Genomic DNA, 22,450 nt, shown 5'->3' with positions numbered 1-22,450 from the left:
GAACCACTCATCTAGATGACACCTTGCCACCAAGTGCCCCTCCACTTAAAGATGTGCCGTTTGTGTCACAATCATGCTGGCACCAGACCGACGGCTGCAGGCTCTGGAAAAAGAACCGAGGCAGGCCCAGCAAAGCCATCCCAGCCAGGTGAGGCCCAAACGGCACGGTGGCATGGCCTGCTGTGTGAGCAGGCGGTTTGTGAGGTTCCAGTGCACAGAAGAGACGTGGCGAGAAGCTGCCTCAATCAGGCTGCCTCAGAGATAGGCCAGCGCCATCGTACCCAGGTCAAAGGTGTGGATTAGGCACAGGAAGGGCGGCATTAAATCTTTCCTAATAAATTGATGCCGTTAATTTGCTTTTATGCTTTATGTTTCAATCTGCAATGATTTTTTTTGTTTCCCATCACATATAAACTATAAACAGAGGAAGTTTATTCCTAGCTTTGGTTTGTACAGATTTAAATGGAATCATTTAAGTTAGTATTGAGGGCCTGCATGAATCTGCCTTTTTTTGCTTAAGGGTCATAGACTATTCTAAGTTTGGGGGATTATGCTATCTGCAGAAGCTGCTTCTGTGTGCCTGGACTCGGGTCCTCAGAGCCCCGCTTGGTATGTACGAGCTAGAGGGGTCCCTGTTGGGGATCTTGGCAGGCTCAAGGCTCCCTGCCCCTCTAGAAGGCACCTGAGGATGCCAGCCTGTCCTCCACCCCTGAACTGAAGCATAAGTTATCTTTGACGATGTCCAGGCCATAATTAACTGTAGTTCCAGGGCCAGGAAATTTGGTCAGTTTCTATGCACTGCAAATTGGCCTCCCCATCTATCTTGGAGGGAGCTTTGTGTCCGACTCTGCTATCGGGCTCTCTCCTAGAAGCATTGTTTCCCGTTTCAATATAATTGCTTCAAAATAATGTGAAGAGATCAATTGCCACTTGTCAGCTGTAATTTTCTGCCACCAAAAAAAAAAAAAGAATGTGGGAAGGGAAGCAAAATATGGGCTGGCTTGTTAGCCCAGGCGGAGGGAGGGAGTGAAGCCTGCCTCTGCCCCCCAGGGCGGGTGTCGTGCAGAGGTGCCCTGCTGCCACCCCTCTCTGCGCCTTTCGCTCCCGCAGTTCTCCCTGCCTTGAACCTCTCCCTGCGCCTTCTCTTGCTAGCCAAGCCCCACCCATCCTTCTAGGGCCAGCTGTCATCCCAGACCCAAGTGAGAAGACTTGCAGGTCACCCCAGCCCATAGAGACCTCCTTCCTCTCAGCTCACTAGTTCATGCAACGTTGAATGCATTTATTTGACTGAGCACCCAAGTATATGGAGGAAGGCTTTGTTTGGGCTACAAGGAACCAAAAACGTCACTTACAAGGATTTAAACAAATTCGTTTTTATTTTCCTCCTACGACGGGATGGTGACTTCCGGCGGGAACTCTCTCAGCCTTGCCACCGTATTTGTTAGGACTGGTTATCACATGGCCGCAGGGCGTCAGGCATTCTGCGAAGGCCCCTTTCATTAGGGAAGCCCGTCTTCCCCAGAACCCCCAGCAGGGCTTTTCTAACAGCTTTATGGAGATAGAGTTGACGTGCAACAAACTGCTCGCATTTATGGTGCACGATCTGATCAGTTTCGATGTATGTCCGCACACAAGAAACCATCACCGTGGCCAAGACAGTCAGTGAATCCTTGACCTCCTACAAAATCTTTTCCAGAATCTCACCCTCTATCCTGAAGATCTAAAAATTTTTTTTATTTAGAGTTCATTGGGCAAAACTCTATCCAGTGGCCACTGTGACTACAAGGACACCTAGGAAAGTCAAGACTTCAATTTCTGGCACACAAGAGGAAAGAAGTGGGGCTTGAAAGCGAATGGTGGGCCAGCCAAAGAGTAGTGTCTGCCCAGCCACTGCGCCAGTGCTGGGGACAGAAGCGCACAGGCAGCCGGCTCCGCTCCCAGGCAGCTGGCGGGCCACTTAGCAGGCGTGGCCTGTGACACCGTGTTCCGATGCCAGCAGTCAATGGGGAGGCTGCCCTCCTCCTCCCTGAACTTAAACTTACTAATTCCCTCCCCTGCCCCAGCTGCCTGGAGGCTAAGAGGAAGGAAGGGAACTAAATCATTACATTTATTATATACCTACTGTTTGCCAGGTGCTGGGTACCACCTGTGTGTCCAGTCCTGACAACAGCCCTCCGTGGAATGTGAAGTGTGCGTTCTTTCAACCTTCCTCCAAATGTGGAAACTGAGGCCCGGAGAGAAGAAGTGTCTTGCCTGGAATGACACAGATTGTACGTCAGGAAGCAGGGACTCAGGCCAGCCTGAGACCATCACCTGTGCTTTCTTTCAAAGCAGATCATGGCACCAGGCTTGGAGGAATTTAGGAACCATGGATTCCTGCTCTGACTCCAACATGATTCTTGCTCAAAGCCGTGCAGCCAGAGAGCAGCAAATCTGGGGCCAGAGTCCTCACGGGCTGTTCTCCTGGTCATTGTTCAGTCCACTGTGCGCAGGACAGGTCACTCTTAGGGATGTGATGGGGAAGCATGGAGGGGAAGCGGCGGGAAGTAGTAGAAAGTCTTAGGGAAAGAAGACCCTCCTAAGCAGTATAATTTGCAGCTGGGGACTGGCCGCAGGGCCTGGGTTCCCTTAGCAGTCTGACCCCACAGAGCACCCCTGACTCCCTAGTGCAGGAATCCCTCAGAGCCTCCCAGAGGCCGGAAGTGCAAAGCTGATTCCTGACAGTGCTCCTGGAGGGGTGGCAGTACAGAGATCAGGGATCAGAGTGGAATTTCCTGAGTTGGAATCCTGACTAGCTGTGTGGCCATGGGCAGGGCATACAACCTCTCTGGGCCTACTTTTTCCATCCATGAAATGGGAATGATGTCCTGCTGCCTCGCAGGCCTGCTGTCCCCTTGGGGGTAAGGTGTCCCTGGCACATCCTGGTACTCAGTACAGGTGAGCCATTGCAGTAAGATTGCCGGTGAGTGTGACTCCCGGGGGACTGGGGGAGCAGTTTATTCACAGCTGGACCTTACTGGGTGTAAGACACCATTCATCTCTGCAGGTGGCCAGGTCCACAAACCCGGGCACTGTCATGTGACCCTGGCGGGGTTCTGCCCATCCTGCTGCTGCAGAGCCCGTGGTCAGTACCTGCCAGGGAGTCCGCCTCCCCTGAGACTTCCAGTCAGGACCAGCCAGCACCCTGGTGCCCACTCGCTTTGGCCTGAGTCTAAGGACAGTGGCTGGGGCCTGAGGCCTCTGGGCCCCAACACAGAAGGGGGGAGGCAGCCGTGGGTTTCGGGACAGGTGTTTACTGCCAGCACCTGTGCATGCCCATTCGCTGGGGTCTTTATCAGAGCCCAGGATTCTCGAGAAGACGGCCCCTGAAGGACAGGCACGGGTTCTCCCTTGAGTCCTTGAACTGTGCGTGGAGGCAGGAAATTGTCCATGATGGGGACAGCCAAGATGCCTCAAATGGGGAAAACCTTCCAGAAGGGTAAATCCCACACTTCCCACAAACTAAAACGCAGGTTCCCGAAACAGATCAGGTGTTGAAAGAGAGAGAAAGAGAGAAAATCCAAGGTCAAAAATCGGTCCGCACAGATCCCCTGCTTCCTCAGAGCCCTCTCTGAGATGGCACACCTGTGAATCTCCGGGACGGCGGGCCCCGGGCTGGGGCGGGGCGTCAACACAGCACCCCCTTTCAGCGGCAGTCTCCCCGCCCCAGACTCCAGGGGACACTGACCTCATCAGCCTCCGGTCGTCAGCTGGCTGTTTGCTGAGCGAGACTAATGAAGGCGTGTTAGTTCTCTGCCTTCGTTTTCCCCTCTGGATAATGGGGGTGGCCTTCGTGGTGGCCAAATTGAGCCCAGGAGCCTGGAGCAGAGCCCTTAATGAGGGCTGCTTGGTGATGAAAGGCCCCCTTAAGCTTCAGCCACCATTATTGCATGATGGAATAAATGTGGCCAGCCCCGGAGAAGCACACGAATAAATTTGAATAGCGAGACACAAATGCCGCCCTTAACTCCGACGAGCAAATAGAGTTTAATAAAGAGGTAAACTGAGACCGCTTTTATTTATTGCTGTGTAAATGTATTTAAAAAGGTATTGGCTTTCCGCAGCTGCAGAGGGCAGTTCCTCCGCAGCCTGGTGCTTTAATGCCTGCCGCTGTTATTAGAGCCGTAATGAATGAGCCGCTGTGAGTGCGCTCTTCAGAAGGACTGCAGAGGTACAAGATTAATGAGATGAGAGCATTGGAAGGTACAGAGGCCCCTGTTTCCCAGCCGCCGTGTGCAATGTCTGCAGCGGCACCTCTGGCTTTGTTCGCTGCACCGCGGCTGGGAGGCTGCGGCGTGGAGGAGTCCCGGGATCCCGGCTCGGGGCTGGACAGACATGCGCCCCCCCCCTCCAGCTTTCATCGTCGGGCCCTGCACCTTCTCCCTGCTGGTAGGGGCCCCTTTGCCCACCTCCCAGGCCCAGCTTTCCCTGCTGCTGCCTTCCACCCCCACCAGCCTGGATTTGGTCCTGTTATTTGTGTTTTGTTACGATGCCATCACCAGCCTGCACAGCCCTCCCTGGGGACCCTGTGGCAACCTACAATTGGATCCTAAAACCCAGCAGCCACTTCTAGGCTGGGGAAGGTAGCTGCGCTACAGGGTAACTTCCAGGAAACAGGTCTGGCACGTTGAGTTGACCGCTAACCCCTGTGGGACTGCAGGGCAGGGCAGCCACCCAATAAAGCAAAAGTGATCTTGGGCGACGGTGCAGAAGTCAATTGGTGAGGTGGACTTCCCTGAGTTGGGAATTCATGAATTTATTTAGAGAAAGATTATTTGGAGCCTGGAACAAATCAACTGTGCTCATTTCTGGAGGGAGGTATTAAACCCATTTTACAGATACGGACATAGAGTCTCAAAGGGTAAAGAAATATGCCCAGAGTCACATGGCCAGGAAGTGCCAGACTAGAAACTCTCAAATGGAAACCCGCTGTCGGCGAGAACAAACCCCTTCTATGGGTGCCGGGTGTGGTGACCCCTCTTGGCTGACAAGCGGGGCCTTCTTGCCTGTGGTCCACCCTCGATTGTGAAGAGCTGGGTGCTGGCTAAGGGACATAGATCACGCCCACCAGGGAGAGGGGGTATAAGTAGTGTGGATGGTGGGGAACAGCAGAAAGAGCACAGGCAGGGGAGCCTATGTGATTTGGGCGAGTCGCTTCACTTCTTTGAGCCTCAGTTTGCTCATCTGTCAAATGGGGATAAAAACAGTACCTAACTCAATGCATTTTTTGTGTGTGAATAGCAAACCAGATAATGCATGTAAAATACTTTAAATTCTCAATGTATGTTCGATTAAAAGAAAATTCTAGGTCTGTTATCTGGGTCCACATGCAACAGGAGCCCTTGACACATGCTTAGAGCACAAAGAGAGAAAAGCTCCACTCCTGTGGCAGGCTCGATGGGTTGGGAACAGGCCACCTTGGAGATGGGCTGGGAAGGCCAGGTAGGCACTGGTGGCTTGACATGGCTTCGTAATTTAGTTTTTTCGGCAGACAGTTGTGGAGCAGCCTCCAAGTGGCTGGTCCTGTGTAGGGTGTGGGAGATACAGCGGTGACCAAAACAGTCCCAGCGTGTGCCTTCCCAAAGCTCTGCTAGCTCCCATTGCAGGGAGGGTAGAAGTCAAAGTCCCCGGGGTTTGGGGATGTCTACAGGCCTAGACAATTTGGCTGCCCGAAGCTCCCTCTGCAGTAACACGTGCTGGGTCGGGCTGCAGAGGAGGGGTGTGGAGGACTCAGGACTGGGGGGAGGGTGGCACTCTAAGCAGGGTGGCCAGGCATGACCTGATGGACAGGACAGTTCAAGACTGACCTACCAAGGTGGGAAGTGAGCCATGTGGATATGTGGGTGGGGAACTTTCCAGGCACAAAAAGAGCAAGTGCAAAGCCCTGCAGTGGGGGCATGCCTGGCACTGGGGCTGGCCAGCGTGGCCGGGGCAGAGTGAACGAAGGTAAACACAACTGGAGGAAACTCAGGGCAGCGCAGGAAGCCAAATTGTCTAGGCCTGTAGATACCCCAAGCCCCGGGGACTTTGACTTCTACTCTCCCTGCAATGGGAGCTAACAGAGGGTCTGGAACCTTCTCCTGTCAGCCAGTGTGTAGGCCCAGGTGCAGGAGCAGGGTGAGCTCAGGGAGCAATGACCAGTGCTGTCAGCTCAGCAGAGTGGACAGAGCAGAGAACTAGGAGAAGTTGGGGCTAAAAAGGTAGGCCGGCCACAGGGAAGACGCCGTATGCATCAGACTGAGAGATTCTGGCTAAATTCTGTAGGCTGTGGGTTGTTTCAGATGCTTCTGCCCGTGGAAGGTTTGGATGTTGCCAGAGGCCAGGGGTAGAGGGCAATTCGGCGTCAATATAGACTCGAGAGAGAGAGAGAGACAGGAAGGCCTGGACTGGGGAGGGGCATGCCCAGGGAGGAGAGCGTGCCTGGGGTGGAATCGCACCGGTTGGGCTGTCAAAGCCCAGATAGGGAGGCCAGGGAGAGAAGGATCCAGGGGTCACAGAGGCAGAAGTGGGAGCCGACCCAGCTGCTGCCCAGGCTGGAGCCCACCCCCAGCCCTCCCAGCCCCACATTAGTGCTCATTAGCACATCTCCTAACTTACCAAGAAATTCAATTTCCTACAAAATAACCAGTCGGGTCCCAAGGGAGCCAGAAGCCCTATTCATCACAGCCGGGCTTTCCAAGGACCTCGCTGTCCGCCCTGCAGATTTCCTCCTGTGTGGATGCTGGCCCACCGTGGGGAGAGAGACTAATTGGCATCGCAGTAGGTTGGGGCATTTTTTCCACTGGATCTGCAGTTTCTGGGTAAACAGGCATCAAATCAGCAGTCGGCGTGAGCCAAGGGAAAGTTTGCACACTCGCCATGTGGCTTAAATTAAGTGAGCGGTGCAGTCACTAAAGCATGCGTACTCAAAAATAAACACTGAGCATGTCAAGGGCGTGGATATTCTTCTGTGGCCTTTGAAGTAGGGGGATGTCAATTTCTTACCCTTTTTTTAAATTCTGAATAAAAATGTCTCTGACAATATTTCCGATCACTTCACAATTGTCAGCCCATGCAGCAACAGCGTGTGTGCTAATGTGTGCGTGCATATGTACAAGGGCGTGTGTGAGGGAGAGAATGGAGAGGCGTGCACATGCACATGCACAACAGTGAGTAAAAGTGTGCGAATTTGTGTAAATGTGTGCGCATGGGAAGGTGATTTTGTCGGTATTCGAACGCACTTGCGTGTGCGCATGAATGTGCGTGTAACATGTGAGAGTGTGCATGTGTGTACATATTGTGTGTGAAAGTGTGAGGACGTGCATGCAGGTGTGTGTGTGAATGTGAGTGTGGATGTGCACATGTGGGTGCATTGTTTGTGAAGGCGTGAGCATGTGCACAAGCTCATGTGTATGATGTGTGGGTGTGTGAGGGCGGGGAGCGTCACGCGTGTGCCCCTGCGAGCGTGTGCCCGTGCACGTGTGCATGTGTGCTGCGCTGTCTCCTAGCAGCCCGCCTGCAGCTCCCCCCTCTTTCTTCCCAGGCTGGCCCCAAGGCTGCGGCCAAGAAAGCAATCAGGCCTCCCATTTGTATCCTGCCTGTCATCCTTGGGGGCGGGGGCGGGGGGCGAGGGGACAGTGCCCGCCGCTCCTTGGATGCCCGGGCCTCCCCTCCAGCAGAGGAGGCCCTGGCCCAGCTGGGGGGCAGGCCTGCGCTTCCGCTGCGCTCCTAATTACTGGCACCTTCCGAGCGGTGTGTGGAAAAGGCGTCGGTTGCCATGAGGGAGATATTCCACTGGAGCATCCCGCTCCCCACAAAAAGAACCTTCCGCATATTACCCACATTTTTCAATGTAATTATCCCCAGCCCACACACACAGCTTGGAGGATTAAAACATAAAATACAGTCTGCTCCCCACACATGAGACTGACACTGCAACTGGCATCATAATAAATAAACGGAGTGGCCGTTCCCTCTCCTCTCCTCTCTTCCTCCTCCTCCCCTCCTCCCCTCCTCCCCTCCACCGCTGCCTGGCACTGGGCTTGTTTCCCTTCTGGTCTTCTGGGTCCCGTCCGGCCCTCCGGCCCCCCTCCCAGCGCAGCCCATGGCGGCGGCAGTGTCACCACTAGGGAAGTCCCCCCACGCTGCTGCCACCACGGTGGAATGAGGGCTTTGTTCGACAAGCCACCCAGGGATGTGTTTGCTGCCTCCGCCACGGAGGGTTCACCGCACTAAACGCTGTTGGAAGGGCGGGGGCGGGGGCGGGAGGAGGGGGGGAGGGAGATTTTATAAGCAAATGGCTTCGTGGATCATTGAAGGGACATTAGAAAAGCGTCCCGGAGCACCTAAAACCAAACGCCTCGGTGCAAACGGAGGGAAGGGCGTCAGCTGGGGAGCTGGGGCTGCTGCGAGCAGCCTGGGTTGCTAGGGAACAGCCCTGACAACGTTTTGTCTTCAGGCTGCACATCCTGGGCCTCCTGGGATTTCCAGTTCCAGAGCCACTGCCAGCCAGTGGTGCCAGCGCCGGCCGGGAAACGGGACCAGGAAAACGGCAGCCCCGGGCAGCAGCGGGCCAGGCGGTGGGGCCCCAGATGAGATCAAGTGTGCACTGGGGGTTAGGTTTGGGGGGCAGCCCATGCTGGTGATTGTCTTTAAACAAAAATGCTCGTGCCCAACTTGGCACATAAAGCCCGGGCCATGGGAGGTTTCAACATGGTGATGATAATGTTCCAGTTTAGAGCCCAGAGCTGGTTAGTTCTGGGCTCAGCGCCCCCTGCCAAATGCACCCCCATCCCTATAATCACTCTCTGGTCTTTCTGTCCCCCTGTCCAGCTCACATCTGCCCGACTTTGGCGAGCCGGGGGTGTGGATTTCCTTTCAGACACCAGCACAGCACCTCTAATCATATACATACTTCAATTAAATAATAAAAGGTGTGGTTGTGGTTCTTGTCTGTCCAGATTAATCAGGTGTTGGGGGTGAGGGACAAGGGGCTAGTTCTGCTCATGTGGTTTCTTAAATATGGATTGTTCTAGGTTTTGGCTCAGGGGCGAGATTTTGTTAAGTTGCTGATGAAATATGTCCCCTAATGGTCTGGGTGGGTGTTAAGTGGCAGGAAGACTTGGCCAACTAGAGTTCTCATTGCGATTCTAACACGTAAGGTGATGCTAGACAAGCCATTGGCTGCAGCTGATCCTCAGTTTCCTTATCTGTAAAATGGGCTTCTTGAGGATTAGATAAAATCATGTGCACACTCTGAAGATCACAGTCAACCTTCCCACCCCAAGGAAGCCTGTGCCCAGCGCTGGCTGGAAACTCCACGAGTGGGCTGAATGTTCTGTGAGTTCCTTCCCTGCTCACCTGCCTTCTGCCCCTCTGGGCCCGGCACTCCAGCCCTCAAGCCTGGGACCTGCCTGGACTTTCCAGTTCTGAACTTGCCCTAGACCTTAACCTGGTGAAGTGCTGGCTGAGGGTGGGACTTTCAGGGCATCTGCGGGTGCCTTCCCTGCCATATTGCTACCAGTGGCTGGCTGCGGAGAGCAGAGCCATGGGCCACCCAAGGGATGCCGTGCCTGACCATGCTGGCCTGAGCCTTTGCTCTGCACGCTTGTTCTTGGGGCAGTGGCACCGGACTATGCCGGACACGGTTTCCCTTCCAGTACTGCCTGGAAGAGAAGAATACAGGGTCATTTTGTCAGCTCTTTCCTGTGATCTCTGCAGTCTATCTGGGTGACGGGAAGGGGCTTAGGAAAACTAATAGTCAATTAAGTCCCTGCTATGCTCTGGCGCAGGGCCCAGCACATAGGGCTGCCCCCAAATATTTATGGAATGAAAGAACAGGTGCCTTTAGGCCATAATTTCACTGAAGACTCTTGGTAAACCCAAGAGGTGGGTTATCAGCCCCACTTTGCAGATGGGAAAACCAAGACCCTGGGAGATGAAGTATCTTGCCCATGGTTGTACAGCCAGCCAGTCCCTGGGGCCCAGATCTAACCCACAGTGACTCTTGGGTTTCTACCATGCCTAGGGGTGCTCTCTTAGCACACTGGGCTGTTTTCCTGGCACCAAGGTGACACAGGGGTCAGGGAGTGTAGCTTGGGGACATCAGCCCAGTAGCCCTGCCTGAGATCCTGCTCAGGGCCAGGCTACCAGAGCTTCTTCCAGCCCTATCTGGTATTGCCAACAAATCCCAGGAGGGAGTGCAGGGCAGCAGCGGGTGGAAGAAGGACGGGGCAGGAAGTGAGGCGCAGGGGGACAGGTACGGTCTGACTCAAAGGCTGGGTCAGAGAGAAGGCACAGCTGCCCCAGCTGGTCCAAGTCTTCGGGGGTCGTGCAAAGGCCAGGCCAGCTGGGCAATGGCATAGGGGGCCAATTTGTGAGATGTCCCAAAACGTCCCTGGAAATGCAACAAGACAGAGGAAATCCTGCTCCCTCGATTCCACCCTAGGGCTAGCACCTGTGGTTTGGGAAGACAATGGTGAGCATCTGTGAGCAGGGAGGGGGTGGGGCAGAAAGATGCCCAAGGGTGGGCCTGAGTATTCCTGCATCCCACTGCCCTGCTTTCTGGGAAGGCGAGCACAGCACCGGCTGCAGGGCTTCCGCCCGCCTTCTGCGGTGCCCACCCTGCCCGGTCCTGGAGCCGGGCCAGCTGCACACATCGCATTGCATCGTCACCTCTTTTCAATCTCCTTTGATCTAGATCAGCTCCTCGGTCTTTCTTCTTGTTTCTTCACCTTGATAGTTCTGAGTACAGGCCAGCTGTTTTGCAGAACGTCCCTCAGTTGGGTTCATCCAGTATTTTCTCAAGTAAGATCCGGGTTCCGCATTTCTGGCAGGGCTGGCGTGTCCTTCCCAGTGCATGGCACCAAGGGGCACGGGAGGTAGGTCTGTCCTGACGTAGGCCCTGCTTGCTCCGACCCCTGGTTAAGGTGGTGTGTGCCTAGTCTCTCCGCTGTAAGGTTATTTCTCCTTTGTGCAGAGGAAGGAATCTGTGGGACGTACTCTTAGACCTTGTACGCGTCCTCCTGGCTCTGTCTGGGGAGCAGAGTCCAGGGCTTTGCAAGGTGGGCACTGTCACACCCCTTGTGGCCTTAGCCCACAGAAGCAATCCATAGAAACACTGATTGCAGAGCCAGCTTTGGTGCCAGGAACTGCGCTAAACGAGGCCAACGAATAATCTCATTTAAACCTCACAGCAACCCCGAGAGGAGCAAACGGAACGAGTGCTATTTGCCCACTATCAAATATTTCAGCAACAGTAACAACAACAACAGTAATGGCTAACATTCTTTTAACACTTATTTCCCATTGCCAGGCCCTGTTCTAAGTGCGTCACACGAATCCCATTTTATAGCAATTATTTCTACCTCCACTTTATAGAGGAGAAGGAACCCGCCAGGGCCTCCCAGCTGGTAATCAGCAGCCAGGCAGTCTGCCCCCAAGGCCCCTCTTGACCACTCCTCCACAAACCTTCCTAAGGCGATGCTGAATGGTGGGGGGCTCACTCACCTGTGTCAGTGTTTCTGGTCTGTTTCTCCTTCCATTTCAAAAACATGTTCCTTGAACCATTCTGGCCTGCTGTGGCACCCTGAGGAGAAGGGTCTGTGCCCAGACCAGAGAAAAATACAGAGAGGTGTACGGGGGACAGGTGGGAGGTGGTGTCAGCAGCAACTGGTGGGGTGCCCCAGGAGGGAGCGGGAGGGGCTCCCTGGCAGGCAGGGCTGCAGAGCCCCTTGCCAAGGCCAGCCTCGCCACCTGCAGCCCTTCCACATAGCACGCTTCCCCTCCCCCTCCCCCACCGTGGGCTCCAAACCTCATCCCCGACTGGTGCACGAAACAGAGATTAGAGTTTGGAAGGGACTCCTTGTCCTTACTGTGGAACTCTCCCAGTGAGAGCTCGGGCTCTACTGAGCGCCCATCGGTCACGGTGCCCATTTCTGCAACACTCACTGCTGGCCTGTTTGCACCACCCATGCCTGCAGCCGTTGACGCCACCACCCCAATTTCTCCTGGTCACTGGCCTTTTAGCATCATTAGGCTAAGCAGACGGAAGGCTGTGTTTACGGCTTGGCATGGAGGAAGAACATGCAGATCTCTGTTGCCAGGCTACAAATGACTCTGTTCTCCCCTGGAAGAGAGAAATAATGATTAAAAAATACTCAGTTGCTTGGCAGGCGTCTGGGTGGCTTAGCTGTGACTGTGCCGAGGCCAGGACGGAGCTTGCCTTTCACAGAGCCCACTGCCTCCCCGGGCTCCCTTGGTCTCGGATCTGGGCTTCATCTGCCTCACAAAGAAAGAGAAGGTGCTGACCTGTAATCAATGCAAAAAGCAACATCCTTCTTTTTCTCTTTCAGGAAGAAACAACCCCTTGATGATTTGATTCCTCTCCTTGAATGGAGTCGGCAGAGTTCTCAAAAGGCCCAGAGGCAGCGGTATTCCAGGGGGCAGAGCTAAGGTCAAGCACAGAGAAGGAAGGGTACATTCAAGGCAGAGGGTCAAAAATGGAAGAGAGCCGCAATTGGCCAAAAGTGGGGAGCCAGGAGGCGGCAGGAAGAAGTCTTCAACCCGGAGGCTGCTCCTATTCTGATTGTTGCCTCTTCCCCCCAGGGTGGGGCCTTGCACTTGGTGTGCAAGTCCGGGGCCTGGTCACACACACACGAGTTTGGCTCAAGAGTGGAGGCTGGCTCACTTGCACTAGCACACGTGGGTCTGAACGTGCACGGCTGCAGCCCCAGAAGAACAAGCAGTCCCTATGGCTGGGCAGCCCCGCATGGCTTGAATTCCTAATATTTTGTGTAACTCTATTATTTTTGATAAAAATAACATGTTCAACTAGAGTCCATTTGCATACCTCTACAACACTTTTCATATGAGTAATATTTATAATGTTTTTGAAAACAGTCTTTGTTGGCCTACATATACCTTTTGTTATTGCTGTTTGGGGTCCCCTGGTGAGGAAGGACTTTAACATTCATTCAAAGCCCAGGAGAGACATAGGCATTTCCATGTAGTATCTCATTCTACAAAAACCCTGGCAGTGCGAGTAGTTATTATTTTCCCCTTTTAACAAATAAGAAAACAAAAGCTCAGAGCACTTACAGCCTGCCAAGGTCACACAGCTAATAGGTGGTAGAAATGGCACCACTCCCAGGCCTAGGAGAGCCCAAAGATTATGCATTTGCCCTGACATAAAATTGCCTTAAAGGAAAAAAAAAAAAAGAAATGCAGATTGCTTTCCGTGGCCTTCCCCAGTCCCTGAGAACTGGAAGTATAATTCCCCGAGCCTTTCTTTCTCTCTCTTTCTTTCTCACCTTTGTTCTGCAGCCCCGGTCTGCCCACAAAGCGTGTGTGCCCGCACAAAGAAGCTCCTTCCCACCAGCCGCCTCTGCTTTCTGGAGGGTTTACCTGCCTTGGCGTCTGAGTTCAGCGCAACTCCACTCAAGGCGGATTTCTCCCTCTGAGCAATTCTGACTCACAGATTGTAACAGCCTGATTAATCAAGAGGGATTTTTGTGGCAAATGCCATCAGATGCCCCGCCGGCCCCTTGCAGCGGGGGATCGAGCCCCCACGCTCGCCGGCACCGTCCCGCAATCAGCGCTACCTGTGTGCACACAAAGGTGAGCGCGGCAATCAGTGTCGCTTCGTCCCGCATGAGACCCCTCCCGTCGGGTTTCCGACCCGCAGGCTCTAGCAGGTCCCCACCCACTGCACACGACTCTGAGCCTTCTGAGTCAGCACAAACCCTGCACACCCACGTGCGCCGTTCAGAAAGCCGTGCAGATCTCTCCTGCTCATCCTCCTCTATGAGTCGACTGACGTGGCCATTGATTGCTTCATTCACTCTCAGACTCGGAAGACGTGTGTTCGTCAAGAGCCTTAGTCACTACCTAAAAACGTGTATTATTTCGGTCTCGTGGCCCTGGGTCTTGCGAAAGGAAGGTTTAGCCAGCCAGGTGGTAGAATCCTTGGGCACTGCTGATTCTTTGTAGAAATGCATTTTCAAAGAGATGAGTTGGCTTTGATATTAAAGTTAAGTTTCCCTGGAGTCAAGGGTTTATTCACTCATCCTTTGAACAAATATTTAGTGAGAGCCATGGACTGGAGCATAGGCTACACATTGGGGAGGCAGCGATGAAGAAGATGTCATTTTGCTCCTGTGGAGCTGACGTGCAAGATCCATTCTAGGGTGGAGAGTCTGTTTACGTCACTCTCAGGAGAAACCCTGATGCTGGAGAGTGGGTGGAATAGGTCCCGTAGCGGAATAGATCCCAGCACCCAGCACCCATGATGTGAGTTCATCACATCTCAGAAATCAGCCTTGTAACTTGGTGTTTCTCAGTGGGGGGAAAAAGTCACTGAGAAAATAAATAGGCAACCATCAAGGAAGGGCACGGTGCAAGCAGCTGGAATGGCCACGGTGGCAGGGGGGCGGTTAGGGCAGTACAGCCAACTTGATGTGGGGTCAGGCAGGTCCCCCTGAACTCCAAATCCCCCACTTACAGGTGGTGTGACTATAGACTGGTCAATGTCACCTTCTGAGCCTCAGTTTCCTCAGCCCCATAAATTTGGGACGATGCTTTCTCCTTGGACTGTTGTGAGGACGCAGGAAGACACCTTATCCAAACCTCCTGGTGTTTAGCACGGTCTCTCCTTGACATTCTCCTTCCAAAGCTTTTCCCTGGCCGGGGCAGTTTCGCTCACATTGCCCATGACAACAGCTTACCTGCCTCCATCCTCTTTCTTCCAGAAGAGCCTGGGACACCCCGCGGAGAGGTTGCCTCCTCTAACCCCAGGGACAATACACATTTCCCTCCAATCCAGGTCAGTTTTGAGAGCAAAAGAGGGGACTGTTAATAATCACACCCCCAAAACAGGCACAACCCAGGACTGTGTAAGCCAGCAGGGACGTTTGGTCACCCTCCCGCTGCTGGCCTCGTTGGCTATGGGGGTCGGCATGGAACGGACAGCAAAGCTGTTCCTTCACAGAAGTCTGGCCCCAGAACACAACCTGGCAAGACCGCTGATGGCCCTCTGGTGCACGGAATTAGATGACCACCCCCAGCCCCCACTGTGCACGAGACCTGTATAATCTCCTTCCTCTGAGCATGGGTGGATACCTGTAAATATAATGGGCTGTCCCTCCTATGATTAGGCTACAGTTGGCAAAATTGAAGGGATTTTGTAGGTGCAAAGTGCCAAACTAGTTGGCTTTGGGTAATTCAAAAGGGAAGTGCCCCTGGGTGGGCCTGACTTAATCAGGTGAAAGTGTGTATCGAGGGACCCTGCGGTTTCTGAAGAGGAGGTGAGCAGAAAGGAAGGAAGGAGTTAGCTGCTGTGTTGGCAGAAGGACATGTGGCTAGAATCTAATGGCAGCTTCTGGGAACTGAGCCAGACCCCAGCCAATGGCCAGCAAGAAAACAGTCCCGTCAAATCCAGAGCTGCAAGGAGAATTCTTCTAATAGCCTGAGGGCAGGTGGAAGCAAACCTTTTCCCTAGTTGAGCCTCCAGATGAGAACACAGCCTGGCTGACACCTTGACTTCCCATTGAGAGACCCCGAGTGGAGATCCGGTCAAGCCTGGCACAGACGTCTGGCCTGTAAGTGTGAGATATCGAATGAGGGTTATTTGGGGCCACTCAGTTTCTGGTGGCCGGTTAAGCAGGGATAGTGAACTAATACGACATTGACTCAGGTGGCCACACTCATCCATCACGTGCCCACTCTGGCTCGTCCCCTCCCCAATCTTGGTCCCCTCCTGCTGTGCCAAAGCCCCCATTCTCTGAGCCCAGCCCCAGGCTCCCGTCTCTGGGCATGCTCACCGCCCCCTGCTCGAGGTCCTGGGACCTTCCTGTGCAGCCAGCAGCTCTGTGGGCAGTGCCCCGTCCTCGTGCGTATTCCTCTGCGTAACTGCATCGGACACCTGGTGTGCCGTGCCCTTTGCGGAGGCTGCTCCTGGCACCGAAGAGGAAAGTGGGAGCAGCTCTCCTCCCCGGCTGTGGGCTGAAGGCTGAGCGGGAAGCGGCTCACCCAGGGCCAGACGCTGAGTGGCGGAACCAGGATTTGAACCAGCACCTTCTGATTCCCAAGCCTGCTCTCTTCCCACCAGGCCTGCCGCCTGCCGTCCTGTTCAGCTGTCGGGTGCCCCCGACCCCAAGAGGGCCGTGTCGTTGTGATACTCGGCATTTCACAGCGTGCTTGCATACGGCTCGTCTCAGATAATCCTCCCAGCCATTTTTCCTGCAGTTCGCACAAGAGAAGGCTGAGACACCAAGAGCCTCTGCTCATTCATTCGCCATTCCGCACACGCGGCTGAGTGTCTGGGAGGTGGGTGCCCGTGGCTCTGGGCCCTGGCAGGCAGGGAAGAGCCGGCCAGCAGCCCCTCCCAGGGAGCTCGCGGTCTGGGTGGGGAGCAGGCGTGTGACCAGACCCGCATGCTCATGCGAGACAGAATCTGTAGTGCTGACATGCACAAAAGCACGGAGAAAGGGGCTCAACCCAGGCCCAGGGTGGGAGTCACAATGGGAGGGCTTCCAGGAGGAGGTGGAGGATGGCACAAGTTGACCTTGAAGCGTGAGTGAGCATGAACTTGCGGGGGTGGGGGAGGGGACACGATGGGCGTGAGGCAGAACAGGACTCAAGTGGGGGCTCCCGCATGCCAGTGCTCACCGGGGAGGCCGAGGGCACTGGGGGAGGGGCTTCCCAGAGCTCTGACCGCTGAGGAGGTCCCTGGACTCCCATCTAGCACCAGTGGCAGCAGAAGCTGATGCGTACACGCACGCACACACACACACACACACACACACACACCCCACATTCAGGTGATACACTCATATGCTCTCACATCCTTGTGCCCAAACACACACACCTTCACACACATACATGCCCACACACGCACACATACAAGCACATGCATGTGCTCCCCGCCCATGCATACACACTCACATACAGAGCGCACACCCATACACCCACGTGCACACACACACGCCTGCCCTGACCCACACATACACACCCACACACACACACACACACACCCCTCTTCAGGAAGCTGAGAAGCAGCCCCAGCTCAGCAGAGCCACCAAGTCGCCCGAGAACTGGCTCTTGTGACGCAGCACGGAAAGGCAGGTGAGGGACTGGCAGGTGCAGTCTCGTCCCCAGCCGCCTATTGAGAGCCGAGCAGACAGCACGGTGGTTTTCCCGCAAATTCCAGCTGCCCCCCCCCCAAGCAGGGTGCATAAACCCAAGAAGCCAAATGATGATTTTCCACTTCAAAAGAATAACAGTGCCCGGCCCCCAGGCCCCAGACCAGACACAGGTCTCCGGGGTGCCCGGCACCCCCACAGGCCGGTGGTGCGGTCAGGACGAAGTGCCAGCTCAAAACCAGGCAGCTCCATCAATTCCTCCTGAAAAGCCCAGAAGAAAATCGGTCACAGTAAATCCCTTCCCTCTTTGCTAATAAAACTTATCAGTGCAGGGCAGGAGGCGGGAGTAGAGGGACCACAGACACTCGCCTCGCTAAATTACGTGGAGAAGTGGCCCTGATCAGCCACCCAGGGGCAGGAAAGGAAGAAAGCAATGCACCGTTTATCGAGCCTGGTTTTCCCACCTAGATTCTCCCACTCAGTCCTCTAAGCAGCTCTGTGACATTGGGTCAGCTCCCCGCCATAGGCGAGGAAACTGAGGCACAGCTATGCACTGGAAAGAATGCGGGTTTGGGAGAAAAAGCAATGTGGGTCTGAGCCCCTGCCTTGTTCCCTTGCTTGCTGCAGGGCTCGGGCTGATGGCTGCATCTTGTCTTCTCTCAGGGGTCGGTCTTTCTTCTCCAAGCTCCAGGAAGGGCTCCCCGAGCTGTTGGCCAGGAGGACCTCGGCTCCTTGGTCTCCTTGGATTGGTCACATGTGCTCTTGGCTTCCTGAGCCCAAGGGGGGCTGGTGTCAGCCCTCACCAGGGACCTCCTTTGTGAGCCCTCATCTGTGAAACCTGGCGGAGTTTTCCCAGCAACCCGGAAAGAATCCGACCTCTGAGATGATGGAAGGTGGGAATAGGTAAATCAGTCTGGAAAGGCGTGGCCCTGAGAAGGCAGTGGCCTTAAACTCGAAATGAAATGTGGGCTAAGTAGCAGGGGAAATTCCCTCAGGAAGCCCTATTAGACTGTGAAATAGTATTCCGCAGGAAATGGCAAGGGGTGCCCGGAGGTATTTAAAGCCTTGCTAGACTAAGTAATAGAAGCCGGGTGGTGTATGGAGTGGCCGAGAACTGGCCTCGGGGGAGCAGCCGCCGTGCCCTAATCGGTCGTCTCCACATAGATGTAATTTCCAAGCCTGCATGGATGGGGGGTGGGGTGGGGGGGGGAGCTGTTCCTGCCAGGCAGAAAAGGCGTTCACTCACAGCTCAGAATACGCCGCGGGATTTAACGTAGGTGCAGCCATCATTCGGTTATCGGGATGGCGATCCTGAACAAACAGATCTACAGACTCAGTAAAATCCTTGTCAAAATCCCAGCTGCCTTTTCTTGTTGAAATTGACAAGCCAATCCTGAAATTCGCATGGAATTGCAGGGAACTCAGCAGAGCCACGGCCATCTCTAAAAAGAAGCAGCAAGTTGGAGAACCCTCACTTCCTGATTTCAAAACTCACTGCAAAGCTGCAGTGTTCAACACGGTGTGGCACTGGCCCGAGCAGAGGCACACGGATCAGTGGGACAGAGTTCAGAGTCCACATACAAAATCCTTATGTTTACCGTCAATTGATTTTTGGCAAGAAAAGCCAAGACAATCCACTGGGGAAAGAACAACCCAGTCAACAAACAGTGCTAGAACAACTAATATCCATATGCAAAAGAATGGAGTTAGATTCCTGGCTCACATTGTATACAAGTGGATTATAGACCCAAATGTAAGATCTAAAACTGTAAAACTCTTAGAGAAAATTTATATGAGTAAATCTTCATGAACTTGGATTAGGCAATGGTTTCTTATATATGACATCAAAAACACAAGCAGCAAAGGAAAAACCAGATAAATTGGGCTTCCTCAAAATTAAAAACATTCATGCTATCAACGATACCATCAAGAAAGTGAAAAAACAGCCTAGAGTGGGAGAAAATGGATGAAAATCATGTTTGATAAGGCACTAGCATCCAGAATGTATAAAGAACTCTTACAACCCAATGCAAAACAATAACAAATAACCTAGTTTAAAAATGAGCAAAGAATTTCAATAGATATTTCTCCAAAGAAAATACACAAAGGTACCATTGAAATCCACTAAAAAAAAATATACAAATGACCAATATATACATGACAAGACAGTGAAGAGGCCTAGTTATTAGGAAACACAAATCAAAACCACAATGAGATACCACTTCACATCCACTAGTATGGTTAAAATAATAAAGAAAGACAATAACAAGTGTTGGCAAGGATGTGGGCAATTTGAAGCCCCCAATCCTTGGTGAGAATATAGAACAGTACAGCCACTTTGGAAAACAGTTTGGCAATTCTTTAGAATATTAAATATAGAGTTACTGGCAATTCCTCTTCTTGGTATGTACCCAAGATAATTGAAAATATATCATACATCAATGTTCATGTCAACAATATTCATAATAGCCAAAAAGTGGAAATAATCCAAATGTCTGTCAACTTATGAATGAATAATCAAAATGTTATCTATCCATCCATACAATGGAATATTATTCAGCCTTAAAAAGGTACTAAGTACTGATACACACTACAACATGAATGACCCTTGAAAACATTGTGCTAAATAAAAGAAGCCCATCACAAAAGGTCACATATTTTATGATTTAATTAATAGGAAAAGTCCAGAATAGGCAAATTTATAGAGACAGGAGATATATTAGTGTTCACCAGAAACTAGTTGTAGGAGGAATAGAAGTAACTGTGAATGGGTATGGGATTATGAAATCTTCCTAAAATTTGACAGTGGTGATGGTTGTACATCTCTATGAATATATTAAAACTCATAAATTTTACACATTAAAAGAGGGGATTTTTTTAGTGTGTAAATTCTATCTCAATTAAGCTGTTACTTAAAAAATATGGACACCAATGAACCTACCACACACAATTTTGGTCTGTATCTCTCACTCTCTCTAAATGTCATTTTACATAAATGAGTTCTTACGGTATGCAAAATTTGGTATCTTACCTTACTATCCATTAGTTTTTAAGACTCTTGTATGTTATTAAAAACTCTTCACTAATATTATTTGCCATGGTTGCCCGATATTCTATCATGTAGTTACAACTACAACTTAATTCTCTATTATTGTGTTGTTGGGTGTTTGAACTCTTTCCTCATGTTTTGCTATTATAAATAACATGTTTGTTGAACGTTTCTATGTATAAGCTCTTATCTGCATTTTTTTGGATTACCATTTCTTAGGATAAATTCCTAAATTTGACATTCCTGGGTGAAAATAGTCAGCTTTAAGATGCTGCTATCTGTGATTTGCCCTCATTTGCCCCAAATTACCCTTTTTGAGATGTTTGATGCAGATGCATTTAGTTTGCTGGAATGAGCAGTCACACCCACTGGAGTAACTTCTTGGTCCGAGGGAGACATCATCACTGAGGTCAGACTTACCCAGGGTCACATTTCAGCTCCAACATTTAGCACCCTTGAGTGATCCTGACCAAGTGACCCCATTGAGCCTCCATTTTCCTTCCTATAAAAATAGACAAAATAGGCCAGGCGCAGTGGCTCACAGCTGTACTCCGAGCACTCTGGGAGGCCAAGGTGGGAGGATCACTTGACCCCAGGAGTGCAAAACCAGCCAGAGTTAAAGCGAGATCCATATATACCAAAAATAGCTGGGCGTGGTGGCACGTGCCTGTAATCCCAGCTATCAGAGAGGCTGAGGCAGGAGGATCAGTTGAACCCTGGAGTTTGAGGTTGCAATGAGCTATAATAAATGACACCACTGCACTCTAGCTGGGGTGACAAAGTGAGACCCTGTCTCAAAAAAAATATATATATATATATTCACAATAATACCTAGCTAGTGTAAAGAAGGTAATGCTCATGTAACGTCCAGCCTCTGCCCCTCAAAACTAGGCACTTGTTTCATGTCCATTTTTGCTCTTCTCTTCACAGCCCCCAACTCTGTCATAAATATTTATCTTTGGCTTCTGATTCCTGTGCATGTCTTCGCCCCAGGGTGCAGAGTCCCCTCTCTAGTGGCATGTCTAAGAAATGTCATGGTATAGAGATGTCATCATTTGTGGGACAACCGTGTGCGTGGAGCCTGAAGCTCGGGGTTCGGGACTGGGTCCACCACTCATTAGCCTGTGGTCCTAGGCAGCCCCTCAACATGTTTTTGAGTCTGTCACCTCATTAAAAATGGAGATGAGGAGGCAATTTCATAGCCTCTGTGGGGTGGGGTGGGGTGGGGTGGGCTAGGGGGCAGGTGAGAGGCTGGACGTGACAGTGTTTGGTGCACTGCCCGGTGTCTCCATAAACATCAGTCAGGTTTATCATCGGCAACTCCCCGTAAATATACCAGGGCTTGCCTTGTGTGTGTTTAACTCATTTCATTTTCTGCCACTAGATTACAGGCCCATAGGCTGACTGGGGAAGCCCCGAATCACTACATACTATAGTAATTACTAATTACATGTTTCCGCCTTCTGTGGCTTATTAGTAAATTGCATGTAGAGGGATCTAAAGTAATTGCCCTTCTCCTGTAACTTCAGCAGCCTGCAGAAAGCACAAAGAATTACCTTATTTACTTCCTAAGTGATTCCCAGTGGCCGTTTATCAAATATACAGAAGGGGAGGGGAAAATCACACAATAACCAAATATTCTTCTGCTTACTAATGATATGTGAGGGTCACAAGAAATCTTGAGTAGAAAAGGCTGTTAAACAGCTGCCGGGTAACTGTATGTAAATATCCCCCTGTGGATAATAGCTTAATTTTGATCATTGTTCAAAAGAGCAAGCACTTTTAAATTATTAATAGGTGTCAGCTACAAAAGAATGTTTAACTGGAAACTTACAAGAAGAGAGCTTGATCTATACAAATGACACTGTGTCTTGAGCCACCCTGGCGTGGGAGAGAGGAAGGGAGGTGGAAAGGAAAGAATAAAAAACGTAACAGGGAAAAAGTCAGCTTCCTTTCTTCCTCCGGCTGGGGTTTTGTGTCTTGTGGGCATGTGGCCTCACCACCTTGGGACTCTGTCCTGGGCCCCTTCTTTTGTGAAGTTGGTTATCCACAGGTGCCCTCTCTTCTCAAGGCAAGCCGATTGCAGCCAAGCAAAACATCGAAACTGCTGGGAGCAGCAGGCTGGGGTACAAGCCTTGCACCTTCGCTGTGACGAAAACGTTTTCACATGCAAAACGTTTTCACATGCACACACGTGGCACGGACACTTTTCATTGCGGGCGGCGTGGACGTGGTTCTGCTCAGG

General features: G+C 52.0%; 1 long non-coding RNA gene across 1 annotated transcript; it reads right to left on the bottom strand.

Annotated features, from left to right (window-relative positions):
• Positions 1-4,057: 4,057 nt before the first annotated feature.
• On the bottom strand, positions 4,058-12,049 carry LOC142875651 (uncharacterized). The gene is made up of 4 exons (XR_012922972.1): positions 11,892-12,049; positions 11,527-11,619; positions 6,637-6,835; positions 4,058-4,202 (listed from the first exon to the last, which is right to left on the bottom strand). It is a non-coding gene; the product is annotated as an uncharacterized LOC142875651 (long non-coding RNA).
• Positions 12,050-22,450: the final 10,401 nt, after the last annotated feature.

Source organism: Microcebus murinus, chromosome 14, assembly GCF_040939455.1.
Source record: "Microcebus murinus isolate Inina chromosome 14, M.murinus_Inina_mat1.0, whole genome shotgun sequence".
Lineage (NCBI taxonomy): Eukaryota > Metazoa > Chordata > Mammalia > Primates > Cheirogaleidae > Microcebus > Microcebus murinus.
The sequence above is the reverse complement of the archived record's forward strand: the minus strand, read 5'-3'. Positions and strand labels throughout refer to the sequence as shown.